At 36.3% G+C, this 24,393-nt stretch overlaps 1 pseudogene; it reads left to right on the forward strand.

The window, feature by feature from the left end:
* Window positions 1-4,432: 4,432 nt before the first annotated feature.
* On the forward strand, window positions 4,433-9,827 carry LOC106981041 (uncharacterized; annotated as a pseudogene).
* The last annotated feature ends 14,566 nt before the right edge of the window (window positions 9,828-24,393 follow it).

Here is a 24,393-nt window from a genome sequence, read left to right on the forward strand (position 1 = left end):
GGGAAATATAGTTGGCTAAGAAAAATGGCTGAGTCTTCCTTTTAAATGTTAGTGTGAGAAAAATGCTTTCAGAGCCATAAAAATGTGATATTTAAGTTTATATTTAGAACAAAGCTTTATTACCTGGATAGAGCCTTTTAGTCTTACGATATTCTGTAATGTTGAAAGCATATTTATCATTCCTTGGGTGTACTCATTTTGTTATATTTTGGGTTAAAGGAAAGTAAACATTTGGTAAAATTTGTTTGTAATTAAATTTTATTAAGATAAGACATATAGACTTTTATTTTCACTTGAATCACTCATTTATTGAAAACTATTGCAACTTCACTCACTTTAAAATTTCTTTGTATTGAGGCACACATATTTATGTGGTTATCATTTAATTATCCCATTACAGTATTATTCAAGTTGTATCCACACATTCAAAGTGAAGTGTTGAGCAATTCACTAACTAATTCAATTAATTTATCCACCCAGTCTGGATAATTTGAACCAATAAACCCACTTTCATTTAGAACGAGTTTATTTATCTTCATTACCTGAATAATTGTCCCTACACTCCATTCAAATTTGCCTACGGAGAAACCACATTCTGAATTAAGAACCAAAATGTTAAGATGTTGAATCACCTTCAAAAAGAATTAACAGAAAGCATCCTAAAATTATAAACATCTTTCATTTTCAACTCTTTTCTAAAGAATGCTTTATTTTTTATATATATAACTTAAAAATGTATTTCCCATCTGTACTGAAATCCTGTGAGCCAAGTTTCAGTCCAAGGAGAATTTTACTGTAAAAATGTAATTTTTAAAACAAAGCTTTTATGAATATGTCTAAAATCATATTTATATTTGTCTATATATTGATTGATATGTCTATAATTTTAATTTAATCTATAAAAAGATATATTAATATTTTTAATTCTATGAGTAACCTTTTACTTCACCTTTGAATATTTTTCTTGTTACAGGTATAGAATAATTTAAGGCACAGATATTAATCACCCTCTGCTGAGAAACCAGACTCAGTTCTGGTCTTATTATAGTAGTATATAGGGGGACTAGAAAAATTTAGTATTTGCTTTAAATTTTATACTTTCAAACTCTTCATATTACTGTAATGTAACCCCATTTCATTTCCTTCTACAAAGGTAAATGCAAACATGTATTAAGTATATAATACATTTCATTTGTTATCAGTTGCAGTAGAGAAAAGTGACCTTCCTCGTAGTGACCCTGAAATAGAAGATAGTGAACCCAAATGACCATTGAGAGTTTACATGCATGCATCAAATCACCATACAGACATCTAATTTACAGCACCCAGATCTCATTTTCTATGTGACACGAATGACCTGTACTTAAATCCATTCCTGGGTTTTCTGTGGTCATAAGCCTTGTGTGGCATACTGCTGAAATAAACAAACAAATCACACAAACGATATATACCTCATTTGTTATTTAAATGGCTTATGAGTGAATAAAATTATTGTCCTTATGCAATAGCAGATATACTGTGCCCAGATGTAGAACAAAACCACATCATCTTAATACCATTATTTGAATATAGTATTGTCATAGAAATGGGCATCCCCTCTGAATTTCAGATAATTGATGTGAGGTTGGGATCAAATTGTGAAAGTCAGTTTTGACATATTTTCAGAGATACCTGAGTTCTTAGCTAAATATGTGCTTGTTCATTCTATATCTGTTACTGAGGCATCTATTTTTATTTTTTTATTTTTGTTCTCTACATGGCAAATGGGCTCATTGACTCTTTAGCATTCATTTAAAAAAAAAAGAAAGAAAAGAAAAAAAAAAGAAAAAAAAGGAAAAAGAAAAAAAACCTACAATGTGAGCAGAATATTAGTGTCTTGGCAGGGTTCCATAGGACCTATAGGTGAAAATGGATTTCATGCAGGACAAACTCTGTTTCCTATTTGCAAATGAAATATTTTTAAATTTTTTTTTTTAACGTTTATTTATTTTTGGGACAGAGAGAGACAGAGCATGAACGGGGGAGGGGCAGAGAGAGAGGGAGACACAGAATCGGAAACAGGCTCCAGGCTCCGAGCCATCAGCCCAGAGCCTGACGCGGGGCTCGAACTCACGGACCACGAGATCGTGACCTGGCTGAAGTCGGACGCTTAACCGACAGCGCCACCCAGGCGCCCCTCAAATGAAATATTTTTAATGCAAGCTTTATGTTTTATGCAACATGAACTGACACAGAAACTCTTTGATTGTAGTATGGAAATTCTATTTTTTTTTCTTTTCAAATTAAGTAGAGCTAATTTTGGAAAATACAAACTTTCTCATGAGTCATGACTTACTTTGGTTATTTAGATGGCTAGAGATAACTCAAATTAGAGATTAACTAAACTGTTAATATAGTATGCATAATGGTTTTGACTCCTTTTAAACTTTTATCTTGGATACCATGACCTGATGAATGAAGGAGAAAAACTGCACTTAGAAATGTCAGTAACTCTATTAGCAAAATTTACTGTCCATTCACATTATTCAGTGCTTCATTTACATATAGATATGCTACTTCCATCTTTTTAACCTGAGGAATCATTGTTTTTTACTCCTCTCATCATGTGTTTCATATTATTCTTTCATCAGTGCTGGTTGCTGTAGATGCTATTCACTGCTTACTAAACCAATAGGGTGAAACATGTCTGTGTCAGTAGCTCAATACAGTTTCAAAAACTCTCTTCTATTAGACAAAAATAAAATGTCTGTGTCATTGTTAAGAAATGTCTCAGCATAAGTGGTAGAAATATGTGGCTGCCATAAAAATACACCTCTCAGACTTCCTAGGGAGGATTGCATAATTGACTGCTGGCCCTAGCTGCCATAATCTGAAAGTCATTACCACATCACATTCATGTTGAGGCTATGCTTCTCCAGCATTGCTCCCAGCCAGTGACAGAACGTAGAAGGTGTATAAGGCAGGACTATTCTGAGACTTGGGGCTCCTCTGATGGGTAATTTTGGCTTAAAGATTTGGCCTTGCTGAAACTTTTTTTAGAATTTCACTGTAGGCTATGACTCTTCCTTTCCTCTCTCCTTGACAGCGATCAGACTCATCAGAGTTTAATGGCTCTCACAGTCTCTAGTTCCCTCCCATTTTCTCTTACTAGCACATTCCCCAGTAAAGTTCTTGCACATCTGATCCTGTCCTGGCATCTGCTTTTGGGAGAACCCAGACTAACACAAGTGGAACTGAGGAAACAGATATTAAGATGGAAATTTGGGACTAGCTCACTCATCATGCAACAGGCAAAGAGAACACCATCCTGGTTGGTAGGTGGGGCATGAGAATCTCTTGCTTAAGTAGGACCCCAATTGCTAAAAATTTTACTACTGGCAGCTTGGCAAATGTTAATATGGAGGGAATGCTTTTGCAGGTGTGGCTATTTGGGCATTTCAAATATAATGGTGTAAAAGATGCCTACAAAGAGAGTGGAGTTAGTTGACTACTAAGTTGTATTAACCACCTGATGATGGCTAATGAGAACTAAGGGTCATTAGCAGGCAGTTAATGGAAAAGTGTGAAAGTCAGAAGTTGTCTTTGATAACTTAGAAAGCAGACGTCTCTTGTAGGAAGGAGAAGAACTGAGAGGCAGGAACAGCAGGGTAGCAATACAATAGATTGAGAAATATGACTCTTTTTGAGTGCTTAGCCAATGCCAAGGCCAGTAGTCTAGTATGGAAAACTTGGGGCTTGAAAACTTGGAATGGGTCAACTAAATGGAGGCCTCTGAGCATGTTGCAGACCCCCATGAACCTTCTGGGCTTGCAGAGGTGGACCCACATTTCCCTAGTAAGAGTTAGTATGTCTGCTGTGTTAAAAGACACTACAAAGGTCTAGGAAGAAATGACCACCATCAGCCCAAAGGCTCTTCCAAACTCCTTTCTTGGCTCTCAGGCTGAAAATCAGTATCATGACTGGGGATATTATGAGCTTGAAAGAGATTATACACTGAAAGGATTGCAAGAATATGCAAGCAAGAGACAGGAAATATCGCTTGGAGTGGATTTTTAGATAGCTTGAACAAGGGGGTAAAATATACAAATGGATGTCATAATTCATTGATTTGGGGGCACTTTCTCAGAATATGAGATTTGATGTTCTAGAAAAGTTTCCAGAGGATGAGGCAAATGGGCTGTTATGGTGGTGGCTCTTTGAAATCTGGGGGAGATGGTAACTCTGATGGTTGATTTTTCTGTGCTGTGGTGATTGGGACAAGAAGTGTTCAGATATCTGGTTTAACATTATTTCTGAGTGTTTTTATGTTTGTGAATGTATTTTGGAAGACATTAGTACTTGAATTCGTGAAGTGAGTAAAGCAGACAGCCCTCCCCAATGTGGGTGAGCATCATATACTCTGTTGAAGGCCTGACTAGAATAAAAAGTCAGAAAGTTTAAATGGACTGCTGAGCTGGAATTTCAATATTTTACCCTCAGAGATTCTGAGGCTCCCAGGCTTTCAGACTTGGACTGGAGTCTACACCATTGGCTTTTGGCTCTCAGGCCTTTGAACCACCACCTCTTCTGGGTATTTAGTTTGCAGATGGCAGATCAAAGAATTTTTCAGTTTCCATAGTTACATGAGCCGATTCCTTGTAATATATATTATACTCTGTTGATTTCGTTTCTCTAGAAAACCCTGGCTAATACAGATTTAAGTACCAGGAGTATCTGAATCATAAAAACAGAGAGTCACAGTCCTTCCATCAATTAACAGACTTGAGTTAGTTTACAGATCCAGAACTCTTTGAATGAAGGAAAGTTGGATCTCCTGGAGTTAGAATCCCAGGACAGTACCCAAAATTTGTAATGTTAACCTTTCTTCTAGCCTTCCCCAATGGGACTTTTTATCAGGGTAACTGTGCGTTGGGGAAATGGAAACAATCAGAGCTTTCAGGAATTACTGGACCCTGGATCTGAACTGACACTAATTCCAGGAAACCCAAAACATCACTATGGCTCACCAGTGAGAGCAGAGTCTTATCGAACTCAGGAGATTAATAGATTTTTAATTCACGTGCATCTTACAGTGGGTCCAGTGGGTCCTCCAACCCATTCTGTGGTTATTTCCCCTGTTCCAGAATGTATAGTTGAAATAGATATACTCATCATCTGGCAGATTTCTTACATTGGTTCCTTTACCTATGGATTCGGAGCTATTGTGGTGGGAAAGGCCAAGTGGAAGCCACTAGAACTGCCTCTAGTTAGGAAAATAGTGAACCAATATTGCATTCCTGGAATAATTGCAGATATTAGTGCCACCGTCAAAGAGTTGAAGGATGCTAGGGTGTTGATATCTACTGCATATCCACTCAACTTCCCTATTTAGCCTGTGCAAAAGACAGATGGAACTAGGAGAATGACAGTGGCTGAGAGTAGACATAGCAAGGTGATGACTGCAATTAAGCTGCTATACCAGATGTGGCTTCAAGCACGTTAACATATCCCCTGGTACCCAGTATGTAGCTATTGATCTGGCAAATTCCTTTTTGCCATTCTTTCTAATATGGTATACCAGAAGCAGTTTCTTTCAGCTGGCTAGCAGTACAACTTCCCTTTCTACCTCACAAGTATACCAACTTTTCAGGCCTATGTCATACTTTTCTTCTCAGGAATCTTGGTTATCTTTCCTTTCCAAAAGATGTCACACTGATGGCATTATGCTGATTGGACCTGAAGAGCAAGACACAGCAACTGGTCTATAGTTATTGGTAAGACATTTTCATGTTAGAGGGTGAGAAATAAATCTAACAAAAATTCAGGGGACTTCTACCTTGGTGGAATTTCTAAGGTTCCAATGGTGTGAGGCATGTGAAAATATCACTTCTAAGGTAAAGGATACATTGTCGCATCTGACTCCACCTATGGCCAAATAGGCACAATGCCTAGTGGGCCTCTTTGGATGTTAGAGGCCACATATTCTTCATTTAGGTGTTTTATTCTTGTCCATTTACTGAGTGATCCTAAGAGCTGATAGTTTTTGCTTGGGACACAGAATAGGAGAAGGCTCTGCAACAGATCCAGGCTACTGTGCAAGGTGCACTGCTGCTTGGGCCATATAATCTAGCAGATCCAGTGGTGCTTGAAGTGTTGGTGGCAGCTAGGGATGCTGTTTAGAGCCTTTGACAGACCCTTGTAGGTGTATGCATTTAGGAAATTTTAGCAAAACCCCGCCAATCTCTGCAGATTACTACTTTCCTTCTCAGAAAAAGCTCTTAGCTTACTAGTTAGTCTTTGAACCATGGATCACCAAGTCACCATGAAACCTGAGCTGTCTATCATCAGCTGAGTGGCATCTGACCCACTAAGCCATAAAAATTCACATGCACAGCAGCAATGCACCATCAATTGAAGTGCTATATATGTGATTGGGCCTTAGCAGGCCCTGAAGACAGAAGTAAGCTACATAAAGAAGAGGTACAAATGCACAGATTCCCTATAACTGCTACACAGCTTTTTCTCTCCCATCCTGAATCTATTGCTATATGGGAAATTCCTTATGATCAGTTAACAGAGGAGGAAAAAATTCAGGTCTGGTTTACAGATAGCTCTGCAATCTTTAAATGATATGCAGGCCTTACCTGAAAGTGGACAGCAGCAGCATTTCAGTCCTTATCTGGGACATCCTTGATATTAGTTAAGAGAAAAACCTCCCAGGGGGTGGAACTTCGGGCAGTGCACCTAGTTGTTCATTTTGCTTGGAAGGAGAAAGGATCATACGTCGTATTATGTACCATTTCATGGGGCTGTGCCCAGTGGTTTGGCTGGATGGTCAGGAACTTAGAAGGAACAAAATTGGAAAATTGGTGACAAAAAAATTTAGGAAAGAAGTATATTGGATAGGACTCTCTGAGTGGTCAAAAAACGTGAAAATATTTATGTGTCATGTGAATGGTCACCAAAGGATGAGCACAGCAAAAGAGAATTTTAATAACCAAGAGGATAGGATTACTCATTCTGTGAATACCAGTCAGCCTCCTTCCCTACCTATCCCTGTCATCACCCAATGGACTCACGAATAAAGTGCTATCAGGCAGGAATGGAGGTTATGAATGGGCTCAAGAAAGTAGATCTCCATTCATGAGGATTGATCTGGCTACCACCACTGCTGAGTGCCCAGTTTACCAGCAGCAGAAACCAACACTGAGTCCTCAGTATGGAATCATTCTCCAGGATATTCAGCCAGCTACTTGGTGGCAGGTTGATCACATTGGACCCCTTCCACCATGGAAGTGACAGTATTTTGTTGCTACTTCAGTGGACACCCTGAATACAGATTTTTCTTCCCTGAACACAATCTGGGGAAGGAAACTACTGCCAAAACTACTACTTATGGACTTACAGAATGCCTTATCCCCTATTACGGTATCCCACATACCATTGCTTCTGATCAAGGAACTCCAGAGCAAAAGAAATGTGGCAATGGGCCTATGCTCATAGAATTCACTGTTCATATCATGTTACCCTCAATCCTGGAGCAGCTGGCATGATAGAATGCTGAAATGGCCTTTGGAAGACCAGTGCCAACAAAGTGGCAATACTTTGCAGGGCTGGGGTAAGATTCTCCAGAAGGGTGTATATGCTCTGAATCAGCATTGGGTATGTGGTGTTGTTTCTACCATCCCCTACGGATATGATCAGAATTAATATAATTGGCAATTGGACTAGCCTCCACATTAGACCCTGGCCTATAGGTAAGAGATCATAGGAAGGAGACTAAATGAAAACCTCTGAAAATGCCCATGACCAAGATAGTAAGCCAAAAATAATATTGAATCCAAAGTGGGAAAAACAGATATGAATAACAAGGTCAAATCCCTAAATAATGAGGGATTTGTGATTCTTATCATATCATATATTAAGTATTCCAGTCTTGCCCTGCAGAAGCTTGGAGAGTTTGTAGAAGCTTATGCACTAATGCATGGTTAACTAAGTAGTATCACTGGTTCCAGTTGTTGTGCTGAACATGGTGTCACTTTAGAGAAGATTAATAAGGTCTCAGGTACATGGTATATGGCCACTGATTTTATAATTATGCTCTTTTCCATTCCAATAAAAAAGGATCAGGAACAGTTTATATTGAAATGGGATATAAAAGAATATTCATTTATAGTTTTATTCAAGTATAAGCAAACTGCATGGCCCTATTATAATATAATCTAATGAAATATTGAATGCTTGGATATCCCACAGGACAGACAGCATAGTGATCTATTGCACTGATAACATAACATTATGGTAATTAGATGGGATAAGAAAAAAGATTTTAGGGCACTGGAAATATTATTAAGACACAGGAGCTCCAGAGGATGGGAGACTAACTCTATGAAGATTTAGGGGTCAGTACTTTAGTGGAATGTCTAGGGGTCCAACAGTCAGGGGCATGCCAGATAACTCAGGAAGTAAAAGAAAAATTTCTGTATCTTATGGCTCCTACCACATAGAAGGAACAACAGAATTTTATAGGCCTTTGGATTTGGATCCAACACATTCTACACCTAGAAATATTGCCCCAGCCCATATGTTGGATGTCATTGAAATCTGGTAGCTTCAGGTGACATCTGAAGGAGGAAAGGGCTCTGCATCAGTTTTGGGTTGAAGTACAAGAAGTTCTGCTGCTTGTGCCTGAAAGTATCAATGGTGAAAGAACACACAGTACGCAGATTATGGCAAGCTCCACAACAGTTGCACCAACATTATTCCTCAAACTCACAACTTGGCCATAGAGGAGATCTCACACCACAGGAGCAGCTGAAGGAGGAGAAAAGATCTGCGTTTGAGTATGGTTTTGTGTAAGCTAGAAATGGATGGTGGTTGCATTACATCAATATTCAAGGGTGGCCTTGGAATTACAGTGGGGAAGAAAAGAAAGATTATATATATATATATATATACATATATATATACACACACACACACACACACACACACATACATATATATATATGTATAAGGGTATGGGTGTGAAGATTTTTGTTTTGCATGTCAACATCCACAAGGAAGTATTTGCCATGAAGGATACATTAAACAACAAAATAAACATAATGACTAGGTCAGTTGACATTAGTCAATATTCATCATAGAATACCCCAACATTAGCACAATTGGTATGTGAACAGAATGGACTCAGTGGCAGAGATGGAAGCTAGTCTTATCCCAATAGTATGGACTCTGACTTACCAGGGTTGATACAACTTTACAGAAACAGAGACCAATATTAAGATCTGTTAAAGAAGACCAATCAGCCATTCAATGGCAAATCGACTGTACTGGACCCTTTCTATCCAGGAAGAGTCAGCATGTTGTATTCCTAAAGAGAGATACCTATTCTAGGTACAGAATTGCCTCTCCTATTGAGCTTCAGCCACCACTGCTATCCAGAAGGCATGGTCCACAAGCATAGATCCCACACATCACAGCATTTGACCAGCAGAGTAACTTGGCGTGAAGGGGTTTCAGGAGAGAGACAACAATCATGGGATCCACTGATTGTATTATATTCTCCACCATGCTGAAGCAGTCAGTCTCATACACTCATAGAAAAGCCTTTTGTTAGCATAGCTAAAGCACCAGGTGAGGGGCAACAGCATGAAAGGATGGCTACTACCCTTCGGATTGCAGTATATGCATGAAGTGAGAGGCGTCTATACATTTCTGTATCCCCTGTAGAAAGAATACATGGATCTGGTAATCAAAGGGGAAGTAGAAGTGATAGCAGCACCATCACTTCCAGTGACCCACTAGGAGATTTTGTGCTCCTGTCCCTGAAGCCTTGGGCTCGATAGTTACCCTTTTGCCAGGGAACACAGTAAAGTTTCTGCTGCACTGTACATTAGTAGGCTGCCAGTGCACTTTGGACACCTTGTTCCTAGGTACCAGGAAGTAAGAAGAGGAATCATCATCCGGAAAGTGTCACTGATCCTGATCTGTAGGAGAAGGTAGGACTGGATTTCACAACAGGGCAGGAATAAATGTATTTGGAATGTAGGTGATCCACTTGAGTATTTTCTGCTACTCACTCTCCCCATTGTATCTGTGAACAGATACATAGAGCAATGCTGACTGGAAGAGGATGTGATAAGCAAGAGTTGGAGGCCTTAAAAATGAAAGTTAAGGTTCTATCACAAGGTTAATTATCAAGTATATCTAGTTCTTGATATGTGAGGGTGAGGGACATTTGGAAAGCATCAGGGAAGAAGGAGAAAATGAGTTGCTGGTCTGAGATTGGGTTGTGGCTCATCCCATCAACATGTGGTTTTTCCTCAGGAAAGAGTCCCTTGGGGATCATGCGGTGGGCGACCCTGAACTCATGTGACACAGTTGTGTACTGTAGCTGCAACGGAAATATACCATTTATAGCTCCTCCTGTGAGGAGTGGAAATGACACTCTAAAGATGTCTCAGCCTTTTCTGGGTCCCTCATCACTGTCCTCCCCTAGCATTTCCCCAGATAAATCTTTGCACAGCCAATATTATCTCAGTGTTTGCTTCTCAAAGGACAAGACTAACATTTAGTAGAGACTTAAGTGTTTGTTAGAATTCCTATGCTTACTTTGTATTTTTTACATATCCTTATTCTTAATTTTTTTTACCATAGTAGTATGATTTATTTCTGTGTCTATAGTCTCCTCAAATTATTTAAACTAATCATGTAAAAAATAATGTTTTATTTTTTCATTCAGTGCTCTAAGCACTCTTCTGAAACATTCTCAAAATATGCTTGTTAATAAAAATTTAAATAAGTAAATGATCAACTTACATATAAACATTATAAATTAACACTTAATTAAGAAATTAACTATGATGTGAATGTATTCTCTTGGCTTCAGGTCTTCTGTATGGCAGTGAGAATTTTTAAAAGTAATACCTTTATGTAGATGCACTTTTACAACATTTTCTGCACATCAAGGATAGGGGAAATGAATATTTGGTCTGGAAAACAGAGACATTTAGATAATTAAAGAGTGATATTACTTTACTTATTTTTGAATTAAATTATTCTTAGGGAGGATGGAATATTTAATATTCCATTATATACCATCTTACCAAAATAACTGCTATTTAGTTGATAATTTGTATACGCTAAAACCAATTTATAATACATACACAACTATTCTCCATCAATACCACCAAAACTCCTTCCTTAAATGATGATATAAATTCCACTGCTTTATACAAATGCAGTTACTTGAAAACAGGAAAAGAATGATAAATACAACCATAAATGAAAGAAAATTAAGGTAATTCTTTTATAAATGGTGCTCAATCAATATTTTTAACTATAGAAGAGGTAATCATACACTTTAAAGCTCTCAGTATACTCAAACAGTGTTAGTTAATATTACTTACTTTATGGTGTCATTCTTTTTTTTTTTAATATATGAAATTTATTGTCAAATTAGTTTCCATACAACACCCAGTGCTCATCCCAAAAGGTGCCTTCCTCAATACCCATCACCCACCCTCTCCTCCCTCCCCCCCCCCCATCAACCCTCAGTTTGTTCTCAGTTTTAACAGTCTCTTATACTTTGGCTCTCTCCCACTCTAACCTCTTTTTTTTTTTCTTTTTTCCTCCCCCTCCCCCATGGGTTCCTGTATGGTGTCATTCTAATTCACATAATAGTAATTTGTATTAGAATGAGGTTGTTTTATATTATAAAGTTACTAATGAATAAGAAGCAAAATTATTAGTATTTATAAGTTATTCAAAAAGACATTAACTAAATGTCAGCTATTGGTAGGAAGAAATGTCTAGGATGTACATTAAGTTCAAGTTGATTATGGAGACATACAATGAAAATAATGAGCCCAGAAGTACTGGAAGGAATAAACAGATCAAGAGAAGATATAGCCTTTGCAGACAAATGCTTTCACCTGTTATATTTCTTCTAGCAGCATTTGGATCACTTATGATCAATTTAATTAATGGCTCTTCCCATAGTGACTACTTGTCAGAGACAAGCACACATATATTGCAAATAAATTCTTAAGATAAACATGACATGGGTATTTTAATGGTCTATTAATAAACACCTTTGCTGTGTGATGATGCATGAAGCTAGGGCTGAAGTGTTTTAGTTGCCTGAGGTGGGTATTAATAAGACACTAAAATAAAATCAAGTAACAATGTTATATTCCTCTAGATATTAAAATTAAGTGTCATCAGTATGTGATCTGTCCTTTTAAGACAAATGAAATATTAAACATTATACATCTGTATTGAAGAAGGTCTTGTATTTTCTTTCATTTTATGAACATACTTTTAAATTTATATAAAAACATGAAAAGAACTTTAGCATTTTGAATTTTTCTTCCACATGACAATCAATTTTAGCTCTTATCAACCTTTTCACTGCAGTTAGAGATTCTTGATAGGTTTTTATTTTCATGCTTTAAAAAACATTTTTAGAACTTTGAAGCTAATCTCAATTTGATGATGCAATTGTATAACTGAAGAGCATGGCCTCAAGACAACCTAAATACTAATAGACTACATGCATTTAGCTAACTTGCAGAAAATTGCTTTTTAGATTTAAAATGAATGATTCAATAGGGTCCTACCTACTCATACTTACAGCCTAAAGTGCACGAACCATGAAGAATTTTTACTTTGTTAGCTAAAGAGGCATTAATAATAGTAGCTTTATAAAACTTATAAGTCACCTCCTTTATTCCAATAGGATGCTCACAGTTATCTGAACAGAATAACTATAAAAATAGTTGGGTACACTTCAGGATGTTTTTCAGTACTCTGAATGAACTGATTGGTTTCCAGTTTGACTTAACTAGCTTTTGAAATGATGTCATTGCATATGGGTCTCAGGCTAATAAAATTATAGCTTGTAAGCAGTAATGGCCATGGAGAGTGAATATGAATTGCTGCCTCTATTCTTCTTTTATTTGTTTTTATGCTCATGAAGTTTACTTTCGCAACTGCGTCTACCTCAGATGCCACAACTATTTTTACAGGGAAAATTAGTAAGAATTCCAGGAAAAGAGAAGAAAGGACTTTGATCTATTGGGGATGCAAATTCAGTTTGTGTGGGTTCAGGAGCCTTTCCTTGCATCCAGTAACTACAGCATTTGGTTGGTCTGTGTACTTTGCCCTCTTTCAAAAATGGTTCTTTATCTGTCTTCATCCTCTTGTTTTACCGACATAAGGAACAGCAAGATCTGGTTCATTATTTCTGGAGGTAATAATTCTAATCATACTCAGAGATTTAACTCTTAACTTCTCTCTGAGTGGTTGTGGAGGCAATAGAAGCTGGCTCAGCATTTGAATTTAAACACAGCAACACTCAGAGAGGATGAGCTGGTGATTTGATTCCAAAGGACTTGATAACCTCTTCTTTTCAGACTTAACTGCTGTACTTTTAACAATTTGAACTTCTACATTAGAAAAATGAAAATGGAACATTTAAGTTGCTTCAGGCTTTAAAGGGAAACCAAACTGGGGAAGTTACTAGGATAACACCCCCAAGTGTGGATACTCATGGAAACTTGGAAGAGGTGTGACTAATTTCAAACCAGCCTAGTGGTGCTTGTCTCTGCTGCAAAGGTAGTGTAACTTGAGAAAAGATTCTCTTTTGAAGTCACTGCCCTCAAAGTCACATTGCAGGGGACTGATTTTGTTATTTAATTTCCCTCTTTCTTACAGTGTTGAATTAGAAGCATTTAAATAGCTACTGATTTATCTTGTAAGGAAATACAAGTCTCAAACAATATCCATCTCTGCAATACACCTTTTATCTCAGCATGTTGACTGGGAAAGATGAATGATTGATTTGAGATGGCAGAGTTGAAATATCAGCGTTTTCTTCCATTACAAAAATAAAATAAAAAACAATAGAGCAAATGAAAGCAGTTTTGTAATGCTACGCTTTTTCCAATCAAAGTTAGCATGAGGTGAATTGAAAGTATATTTCTCCTTTTCATTTTTCTTACTCTTTATTAATCCATTGTCTACATAATGTTTATAAGATTGCTATAGTTTCTATTGTTTTCCTTATTTTCTTCTTTGCGACATTGAATTAACATCTGAGAAATTAATTGCTTCACTACTCTGTGTTAGCTGTTCTATTGTCTGATATTGGCCCCTCTGTCCAAGATTGTTCTACTTACATCACTGAGCAGAGAGCAGAACGCATCTTTGAGTCTTTGCTTCCTGACAGGTCTTGTCTTCACTGATAGCGAGACAGAGCTTTGAGTCTCTATTAAATAGACTTACTCAATTTGTTTCTGCTCTAGCATTACATAAATAAACCCAAAAGAAAATATAAGTGCTGAAAAGCATATCTGGTGTAATTCCCAGGTATGTTGTTCCAAATGATTTACTTTAGGATTGTGAGTGCAATCTCTGTGGTGTAGGGGACATATCCTGAAGTCTGGATACAGATTGCCGATGTGAGAAATAAAAGGGTTGCTTTAATGAATCAACCAAAAAGACAGTCTTACTTTGAGCAATAGGGATCTGTTTGTGGAACTGAATGAAAATTGGAAAACTAGGGCAAGAGGTAGAACTTTAAGCCACGGAAACAAAACCTAAATATGGTTAAAATTCAGCCACAAGGAATAGAATAGAGTAACTCTCAAAGGCCTCCTTTTTTTCCTTTTGCTGTAAACTTTTCCTGAGGGGTAAAGTTGGAGGAAAAACAAATGGGGACACAAGATTCTTTGTCAGGTAAGGCCATTTGGCTGATGAATAGTCAAATTTTTACCAAGCGGCTAAAAATTACTTTTTTAGGTTTTGGTTTTGTTTTCCCTGGAATTTAAAATACAGCTTTAAAAGATCTCAAAGAAGAATCCAACCTTCAGTGCTGCAAATCCTTAATAATTATAAAATCTATTATTTTGCTATACTTAAGATTATTTTTTTAGAAAGAGTAAAAAATAAATCTTTCTTAATTTTAAAAACCTTAGGTTTTGAAAAAGCAAGTCTTTTACAAGTGACATTTGAACTGTGCTCGTTTGTGAAATATAGACCTGTCACTGAACTCCTCGGGTTTCACTTATTTCTGAAATAGTCTTACTTTACCTTCTTAACATATTTTAGAGACAGTGGCTGCTAAGCCAAATGTGTCTTACAAGGACCAGCTTTTCATATCCTACAGGGTGACTGGGGTGACGGCTGTGAACATTCAGAGGACATAAATACTATGTAAATAATTACGTGCTTTCCCATCAGAGGCAACTGGAGAGGCTTTTCATAAACAATGGAATGAATGCAGTATTATTTTCAGAATGAATGAATGCAGAATGATGCACAATAAGAAGCGTGTGATTATCCTAACAGGCTTCTTGGATTTTTTTTTTCCCATGCACTGAAATGTTTTAAATGTTTCTAAAATTATCTCCACTGAAAATTATCTTTAGCTCCAGAGGATGGAAGAAAAATAATTCTCTGATATTTCTTCACATCATCCTCTCTTTTTATTGGCAAAACTGCACTGTTTAAAGAGGTTAGGGAAGCTGATGAGTGCATTGGGGAAGAATATGGTGAAACTGGCAGAACTATTCCCTGTACAATTTACTCTGGCTGCCTCAGGACCCTTTGATGATTATTCCTTGGGAGGGAAAATCCATATAAGTTCAGAAGGAAGCTCTGTCTCTGAACTTGGATTTAGAAAAAGTGATTCATGTGCTCCTATTCTAATATAGGACATTGGTTGAGGATTGGATTCATCTATGCTTGGGAGAACAATAAGTATGTTTCATCTAAAGCAAGTTTTTCAAAGATTTATCAAATAGGAATCTATTCAGACCTAATGGGATTGTAATGAAGACCAGTGAGATAGTATACTTTAACACTGTTAGATTTCTAAGGAAGAAACATATTGAAGTGAGTGAAAATACTATTATTGTGAAGTCATAGAATCCCATAAAGTTAAAATATCATTTCTCAAAAGCACTTCTTGCAAACTATGAAACTATAAGCACAGCCATTTCCACACTATCTTTTTTAAATCCGAGGAAAGTGCAGCCAACTAACTACTATTTAATAAAAGTAATAGAAGCTCTTCCTTTTGCAGAAAACATTTTTCATCTACCAAGTGCCGAGAAGGAATATTAATATTGATTCAGACTCAGATATGAATCCTGACCTCAAAAGTACTGAATGTGATTAGCTTGTATGTGCATAGGCCCCATAGATTATGAATTCTGGCTTATTTTTTCCTGATGATGACATTTTAAATCAAAGCAATTTGAGCTTTCTATAGTAATATTGAAGTCCTGCATATTTTCAAATGTTTTTGGTACAGTCCAGAAAGAAGTGAAAATGAGATTTTTTTTTTCACAGTAATTCTGCACAATGCTTTTCCATCTGCTGTTAGGGTGGGTTTCCCCAAAATAAGTTTAGTAAAATCCAAGTGGTGGAAGTGCAGTTACTGTATGTTTTGTCTTAGCTAATAATATAGATAAGATAGTGAGGGTAAAGTGAACAAATTCATAGACAATTATGTACATTTGTTCTCTTTTAAAAGGAAGGCTTGTGATCATAACAGAATGCTGCTCCCAGAACCTGTGGAAGCCAAGTAGAATCAAAATCAAGGAATTATATATTTCTGTCTTTTATTGGTCTAGGTGATTTAAAAAAAAAATTTTTACATTTATTTAGTTTTGAGAGACAGAGAGAGACACAGCACAAGTTGGGGAGGGGCAGAGAGAGAATGAGACACAGAATCTGAAGCAGGCTCTAGCCTCCAAGCTGTTCACAGAGCCCAACGCGGGGCTCAAACTTATAAACCATGAGATCATAACCTGAGCTGAAGTCTGACGCTCAACCGACTGAGCCACCCAGGTGCCCCTAGGTACCTTTAAATTGTAGTGTCCCTTTAAAGGGAGTGATTATTTGTGATTCCAAAAACACAAATTAGAACACACATTTTTCAATATTAAGAATATCAATCTAGGCATAATGTTGACTACCAGCCCAGATTTCCAATTCCAGATTCAATAGCATTGTAAACTAATTATTTTTGTCTTTGATGCCTCCCTAAATTTTTCTTTGGTGATGTATCTAGTTTGTATAGTCCATAGAGTTTATTGAGAAGTGGTTTAGGTACTCAGATACAGACATACACATTTCCTTTTAGCCTTAAACCAGTTATTCTTCCCCCAGCAACTCATCATTTTATTTTCTTCCCCTTCTCCTCAGTTTTCTGCATCCTTTCTCATTTCGTTTCAATTGTCTTGCTCCCCTTTCCCACATATATTGATCTTTGGGAGATTCATATGAACTGCATTATCTTGAAGCAAGTTATGGTTATCTTATGCATAGAGATATCCCAGCACATTATTTAGTCACTCAGTTCCTGATGATACTATATTGACTAAGAAGTACAGAAGCAGAGATGTCCAATTAAGGAAATATAAACAAATGTGAGCATTATCATACAGATAAATAAGTTCTGTATTTTTTTACCCCATCAAGTTTGATAGAAAGAATAAGTTGAAATGTAGTTCTTAAAACATTTATGACAAGGTCTACAGTGATTTCACACACACACACACACACACCTTTGAAATGCTGCCCTAGTTACTGTGACACCAGTGACTATAAGGAAAAAAAATGGGTTTTGCTTGTAGATATATTTTCTGTGAATTTCAATTGTTTGAAATCATGCTGTAGAAATAAATCCACATGTAGAGACTGACCAAATGCTTGTTTTCAAAAGAAGCTCTGGCCCCAAAGGGGACTCTCAGCACGTCTCATTCTTTCTTGGTATAAAATTGTATGAGTTCTAGGATTTGCATGGTTAATTATGTTTCTCAAAGTGTCGACATTTATCATTAGGGGTTTCAGACTATTTATGTGTTATAATAAGTTTTTGGCGATATATAGTAAAATTCCTTTCTCACACATTTTTTTTAAATTATTGAATACATATTATTTACATATGGGCCCTAAATGCTTTCTTTCCTGGATTCTCCAGGAGGCTGTGCAAGATCATGTGATCCTACAGAGTATACCCTCTTGTTTACATTTAAGTATTAATGAAGGGAAAATCACAAGAGGTGGCTGACAGCTAGGAATGCCCCAAATTGTCACTATGTGATGGGATCCTTCTTACATGTGACGTGAGGTGCCCGCGGCCTCATATCCCTCTCTCAGTGATCTCCCTCTGACCATTTAAAACACATTCGTGAACAACTGTTACAATAAGGTTCCTACAAGACAAAGGGAATTCAGAAACTATTTGTGTGGAACAAACACAAAGATAAGAGATTTGATGGATACAAGTACAGTGGAGACGATGAAGGGCCTTGGGGGTTATCTCCTGAGGCCATCAAGACACTCAGAGTTCCTCTGAGAGGATCAACATTTAGCTTTAGAAGCTTCAGAAATGTTCTTTGTGAAGAATGGCAGAATAGCTTGGTATCAGCACCTCATGGGATTTGGTGATCTTGCCAGACATGTTTCTTTCATAGGTATTATTATTTGTCCAATTTTGCCCTGCCTTTGATCTTAATCAAGTGGCATTATAAAATTAAATTTCTGCCACTTGATGTTATACAATCATTAAAATTATGTGGGAAATCATAGAGAAACTCTACTCGAATTAGAATTATTAGGAAATATTGCATAAAGTTTAACATATAACATTGCATAAATTTCTTAAATATCAAAAAATAACAAGCTCAATCCTAAAGTGTTTTCAAATAGTGGAATAAATAAATGGTGCTCTATGGACCATTTTAGGAGAAAAATTGTGCAAGACATATTTTAAAGTAGATTTTTCTGATAGGTAAAACAGGTATAACCCATAAAAAGAGAAAACTCATTAAGTAAGGAAATTCAAGAAATAAATATGTTTATATCTTTCCCAGAAGGAATATGGAGGGACCCTAGTGAAGGACTAAAATAGAATGTATAGTAAAATTAACTAGAATGGCTAGAGAAAGAGAAAGTATAGAAAATTAGGTGTCTTAATAAAAATAATTAGTTTTAAAGTTATACTCCACATGTACCAGATTTCAATTTATTTTGTCTAATTTTCTTCTGCTCATTGTTATAATCCTGCTGCGGATAATCGTCACATTTCTTATTTGGGAGTTACGTGAAACTGAAGCTGTTTTTCTGTTATTGAATCATAACAATCATGTCATTTTAGCAGAGCAGTAAAAGTTTGCATGAAAATTCATGTCAAGAAAAATGAATTTAAAAAGTAGATTCAAAAAAATGAATAAATAAAATGAGTAGATTTGCAGCATCAGAAACACATGATGAACTGAGCACACTGAATCCTTCAGTAAATTTTCTTCATGTTACTTGTAAACTACATCCACGATCTGACCCTGTTTTACCACTTCTGCCACTGCCACTAAGGGACCAGTGGTGTTCATATCCTGGATTATTGCTTCTAAATAAACTGCTTCACTTTTATGCCCTTACAGCCTACTCTCCCCTTGGGGACAAAATGGTCTTTAACAGTAAGCCTGGGTATAACACATGGCCTCCCATTTTACACAGGGTGAGAAGCCAAAGTCTTCAGTGACCTAGTCCCTTGTCACATCTCGGGCCTCATCCCTTCCCACCCATGATTTTGCTACCTCCACTCCAGTCATACTCCTGCGTTAGGAAAGCCAAGCTTCTCAGGACCTTGGAAACATGTTTCCTTTACCAGAGATGTGCTATTCCCAGATATTTGCTTGTATCCTTCTTTTTTTTTTTTTTTTTAATTATTTTTAATGTTTACTTCTTTTTGAGAGAGAAAGTGAGACAGAGCACAAGCAGGAGGAGGGAAGGGGCAGAGAAAGAGGGAGACACAGAATCTGAAGCAGGCTCTAGGCTCCAAGCTGTCTGAACAGCTGTCAGCACAGAGCCCGATGTGGGGCTCAAACCCACAAACCATGAGATCATGACCTGAGCCAAAGTTGGCTACTTAACCGACTGAGCCACCCAGGAACCCCTGTTTGTATGCTCCTTTACCTCATTCAAACTTTATTAAAATGTTTGCTACCAGCTGTTACTCCAGTTTAATAAAAATAGTAAATATTAAATAAAAATATTAAACTGGAGTAACAGCCAATGTTAACAAATCTAGCCATATCTTCTTATAATCTACTTAATCTAGATTTTAAAATGACTGATGGGGCACCTGAATTGTTCAGTCCTTTAAGCATCCAACTTTGGCTCAGGTCATGATCTCATAGCTCCTGAGGTTGAGCCCCGCCATCAGACTCTGTGCTGACAGCTCAGAGCCTGGATCCTGCTGCATATTCTTGTGTGTGTGTGTCTCTCTCTCTGTCCCTCCCCTGAGCTTTCTCTCTCCCTCTCTCAAAGATAAATAAACATTAAAAAAATAAATTAATTAAATAAAATGGCTGAAATTCTAAAAGTATTCTTAATAACCTTAAACACCTCCTGTACGTTCAAATTCACTTGTGGATAAATTTCTGAGTTCTTACATATAAAATCTATAAATAAGTGAAATTCAGAATGTGACCATACAAATACATTAAAAAAAGTTTTAAAAACGTATATAATTAAATGATGCCATTAATTAGTTATAATTACATAATTTTAAAACAAATAAGAGCATTATGTTTTAAATATGTAAATACTTACAAACTGAAATCAGTATGATTGTGCATGTAGAAATTTTAGTTACTGAGCAACTTTTCATCTTTGCATTAATTCATTTATGAATATGTCAAATTTCCTAAGGCTTTAAGCTCATAGAAAATAAATTTAAAAAAAAAAACAAGCTTTACAGTTCAATACAGCCATTAATGAGAACTGCAGAGAATTTAAATTTAATTCAAACTACATTAAAATAAATATACTTGTTTATTTATTTGAGAGACAGAGAGAGAGAGCAAAAGCAGGCAGGGAAAGAGAGGGAGAAAGAGAATCTCAAGCAGGCTCTGCGCTGTCAGCACTGAGCCCAAAGTGGGGGCTCGAGCTCACAAACTGTTGAGATCATGACCTGAGCCAAGATCAAGAGCCAGACGGTCAAATGACTGAGCCACCCAGGCGTCCTTAAACTACTTTTGTCTTAAAGGTTTTTATTGTGCATTTTATGTAGCCTGTTTACATGCATAATTCCCTTCATTTAAGGGGAGAAGATAGTATGTTATATAAAAACATGTCGTAGTCACTAATATCTCCAAATGCTCATGTTCAGTTTTAACAAATTCTTTGCCTTAAGAGTTCAGGTTTCTACCCTAAAGATGTTCTTTGTTTAGATATTATATCTATAAGCAATATAACAAACATGTCTCAACAAATGTTATCATCAATGCTGTCCCTAAAAATGGTCCTACTAGTATGGAGACATAGCCACCTTATAGTAAGTTGCTGTCAATTAAAGATCTTCAGAATGACGTGGTTTACTATATATTTCTGAGCAGTCCTCAGGTCTCATTTTAACTTATATCTATATTCAATGAAAGACAAAGGGGAAAAAAGGCTATGTGGATCCACAACTAATATAAAATTTTTTCACTATCCTCCAAAGTCAAAACCCTTGGTGGTTTTCTCTGAAGGCTGGATTTACATCACATGATATGCAAGTGCATTTATATTTCTAGTCATATTTCTTGACATATTCAGTAGTTATAGTAAATGTTTTTTTGTTTATTCCAGAAAAAAAGAACCTTTTATATTTCAACCATTTTTTAAACTTTTGAATTTGAATCTTCACACGTCTTGCACTCACTGTTTTATTGTTATAATGCACATTTTTCTAAATAGCCTATTAAAATTGAATAGGTCAAATTTTTCAAGCATACTCTTATCACAGTTGTTTTTCCCTCTGCATTTTCAGCATTTTTACATTCATGGGTGCAAACAATATTTGAATTTATTTTATTTCAGAATTCAACTCAATTTAACTTTCTTGTAAGGATGGATGAATCCAGCCATCTATTTCATTTGTCAAATGACTTCACTAGTTTTCAAAGAGTTTTGGTTCACTATAATCCCATTTCCTTTTTCTCTAAACAAGTTGTATGTAAGAAAATCCAAATGGAAATAATTCTTCTTATTCTTTTTTCATTATTAATTAAAAATAGGAGGATTTTCTTCATTGTAGTAATACATAAATTTTTGGGTAAAACTGTAGATGAATCATTATAGTAAATGAATACAATTTAAATATTTGTGTACACAATTGAAACCTATAGTGAAATACATTCTGAAGCAAAAAAAAAATTTTACTGGTACGGAAAAAAGCTGAAACAAATGCAAACAAAACCAAAACTAAAAAACAACAAAAAAGAGAGTCTACAACACCGAAATTATATTGAAGCATGTTACTCCATTATTCTGGTTTATTATACTTCATTAATCTGTCCTTAGAACACCGAGGTCAGTAAAAATGTAGAACTCAAGTGAGCAAAAGTAGAAAATGCTTGTATTTTTTAATACTCTCTTTATAAATTTAGCTCTAAATACTCAGAACTGAAAATATATATGGTACTTCTAGAAATGTTTAGAATTGTTTTTCAAACTAATTGTTAGGCAAAAATAGCTACATATGTTAGAATTCACAGAGTATCAAAAATGACCAAACAGCATAAGCAGAGCTATGAGAATTTAAATACCCTACCATGAGATTAAACTTTTCATTATGATCTTTTGATATTTCATCCACAAATCAACATACTGTGAACACAAAGTTGTGAAAATATATTCATTGCATCCAATGAGCTTTGGGTCATTCAGAAGGAACACCCATAATGTTGGCACATATATATTCTGATATGGATGAGCATATCCATATGGTATCAATTAGTGTCAATTAGTAGGTGTCAATTAGTAAATGAGTGCTCCCAACACTTGTTCTATTTAAAAAATTTTTTTAATGTTTATTTATTCTTGAAAGAGGGAGAGCGTGAGGGAGAGAAAGGATCTGAAGCGACTTGAATTCATAAGCCACGAGATCATTACCTGAGCCTAAGCCAGTTGCTAAACTGACTGAGCCATCCAGGCACCCCTGTCTAACTCTTAATACAATAATAAAAATAAAGTAATTGCTACAACGGTACATTCATGGGTTTTTCCCTTTATTCTTCAAAATTGTATATGATACAGTTTCATCCTCTTAATTGATAATAATAAGGGATAATTGGGATGTTCGGTAATGGGGGAAGGAAGTCAATGTGCGATTACTTACTCACCTGAATCAGTGACATAAAAAACTGCACATCAGCACCCCAAATCAGGTCAACTCCAGCCCCAAAGCAGGAAGTGAGCTAGACTCCTTCACATTCATTTCACCTCACTCCATTTCACATTCACTTCACTCCATCCTCCAATCTCTATCCCATTTCCTCTTTTATTCTTCTGAAAAGAACATATGCTCGCAATTTGAACAGGATTAACAATAGTTACAGCAAACACTTTCATACATTTATTCTATTCCAGGTCCAGTCTAAGACTATTACATGAAAAACTCCTGTAGTCTTCACACTAACCCTTCTTAGTGCTATTATTTTCTCCATTTTCAGATAAAGCAAACAGAGCACAGAAATGTAAGTTAGCTTGCCTAGTTACCCATCCTGAAAGGCCACTTGAACTCAGCTAATCTGGCTCCACAGTGCATGCTCTTAGTGGGGTCCCAGGACTCCACAGATGCATCACCCCGGAACTTGTTAAAGTGTAAATACTAATTGAATGGGTCAGGGTTGGAGTCAGAGACTGTGCATTTTTAATGAGCTCCCAGGTGTCCCTGCTCTGCAGACCAAATGTTGAGTAGCAGAGCGTTACACGGCTGTCTCTCATATGCTAGGCAAGGATAGAGCAAACGTGGGGTAGAAAGGATCCCTTTTTATTATGCATGCTTTCTATCCCCCCAAGCTTTCCACATCTACATTAAGCAGAAAAATCTGAGCTATCTGGACCCTGTAAAGCTTTAGGCAAGATTTATCTGTGCTCAGAGCTCCCGCTGTGTCAGCTCCTTGTCCGATAATTAGGTCATATTAATATTTGAGGTCAAAGAGTTCTCTTAAAGGGAACTAAGAGCACAATCCATGTTCATGTAAATTTGCTGTAAGACTGAACCTTTGGAAAGAGAAGTTGATGTTACTATTCAGATAACCTTCAAAGCCAACTGTGAGATTATAAAAGATATCTTGTGCCTTATCTCTTCTGGGGCCTGTTTTAAATAATTCAAGACATTTTCTAAAATGAACTTTTATATTCTCCCTATAAATATGGAATTTTATTAAGGACATTCTAGAGTAGTAGAAATCTCTTTATCTGGAAAACATGGATTTAAAAATAATAATTGGGAAAAATATAAATGATTGAAATCAAATTATTATACAATGCCTTCTTAACATGCATAAAACCATAGAAAAAGAACTTGACTGAAATATTTATATCCCTTCTTTAAATATTGCTAAA

The sequence above is a fragment of the Acinonyx jubatus genome, chromosome B2 (assembly GCF_027475565.1).
Source record: "Acinonyx jubatus isolate Ajub_Pintada_27869175 chromosome B2, VMU_Ajub_asm_v1.0, whole genome shotgun sequence".
Taxonomy (NCBI): Eukaryota; Metazoa; Chordata; class Mammalia; order Carnivora; family Felidae; genus Acinonyx; species Acinonyx jubatus.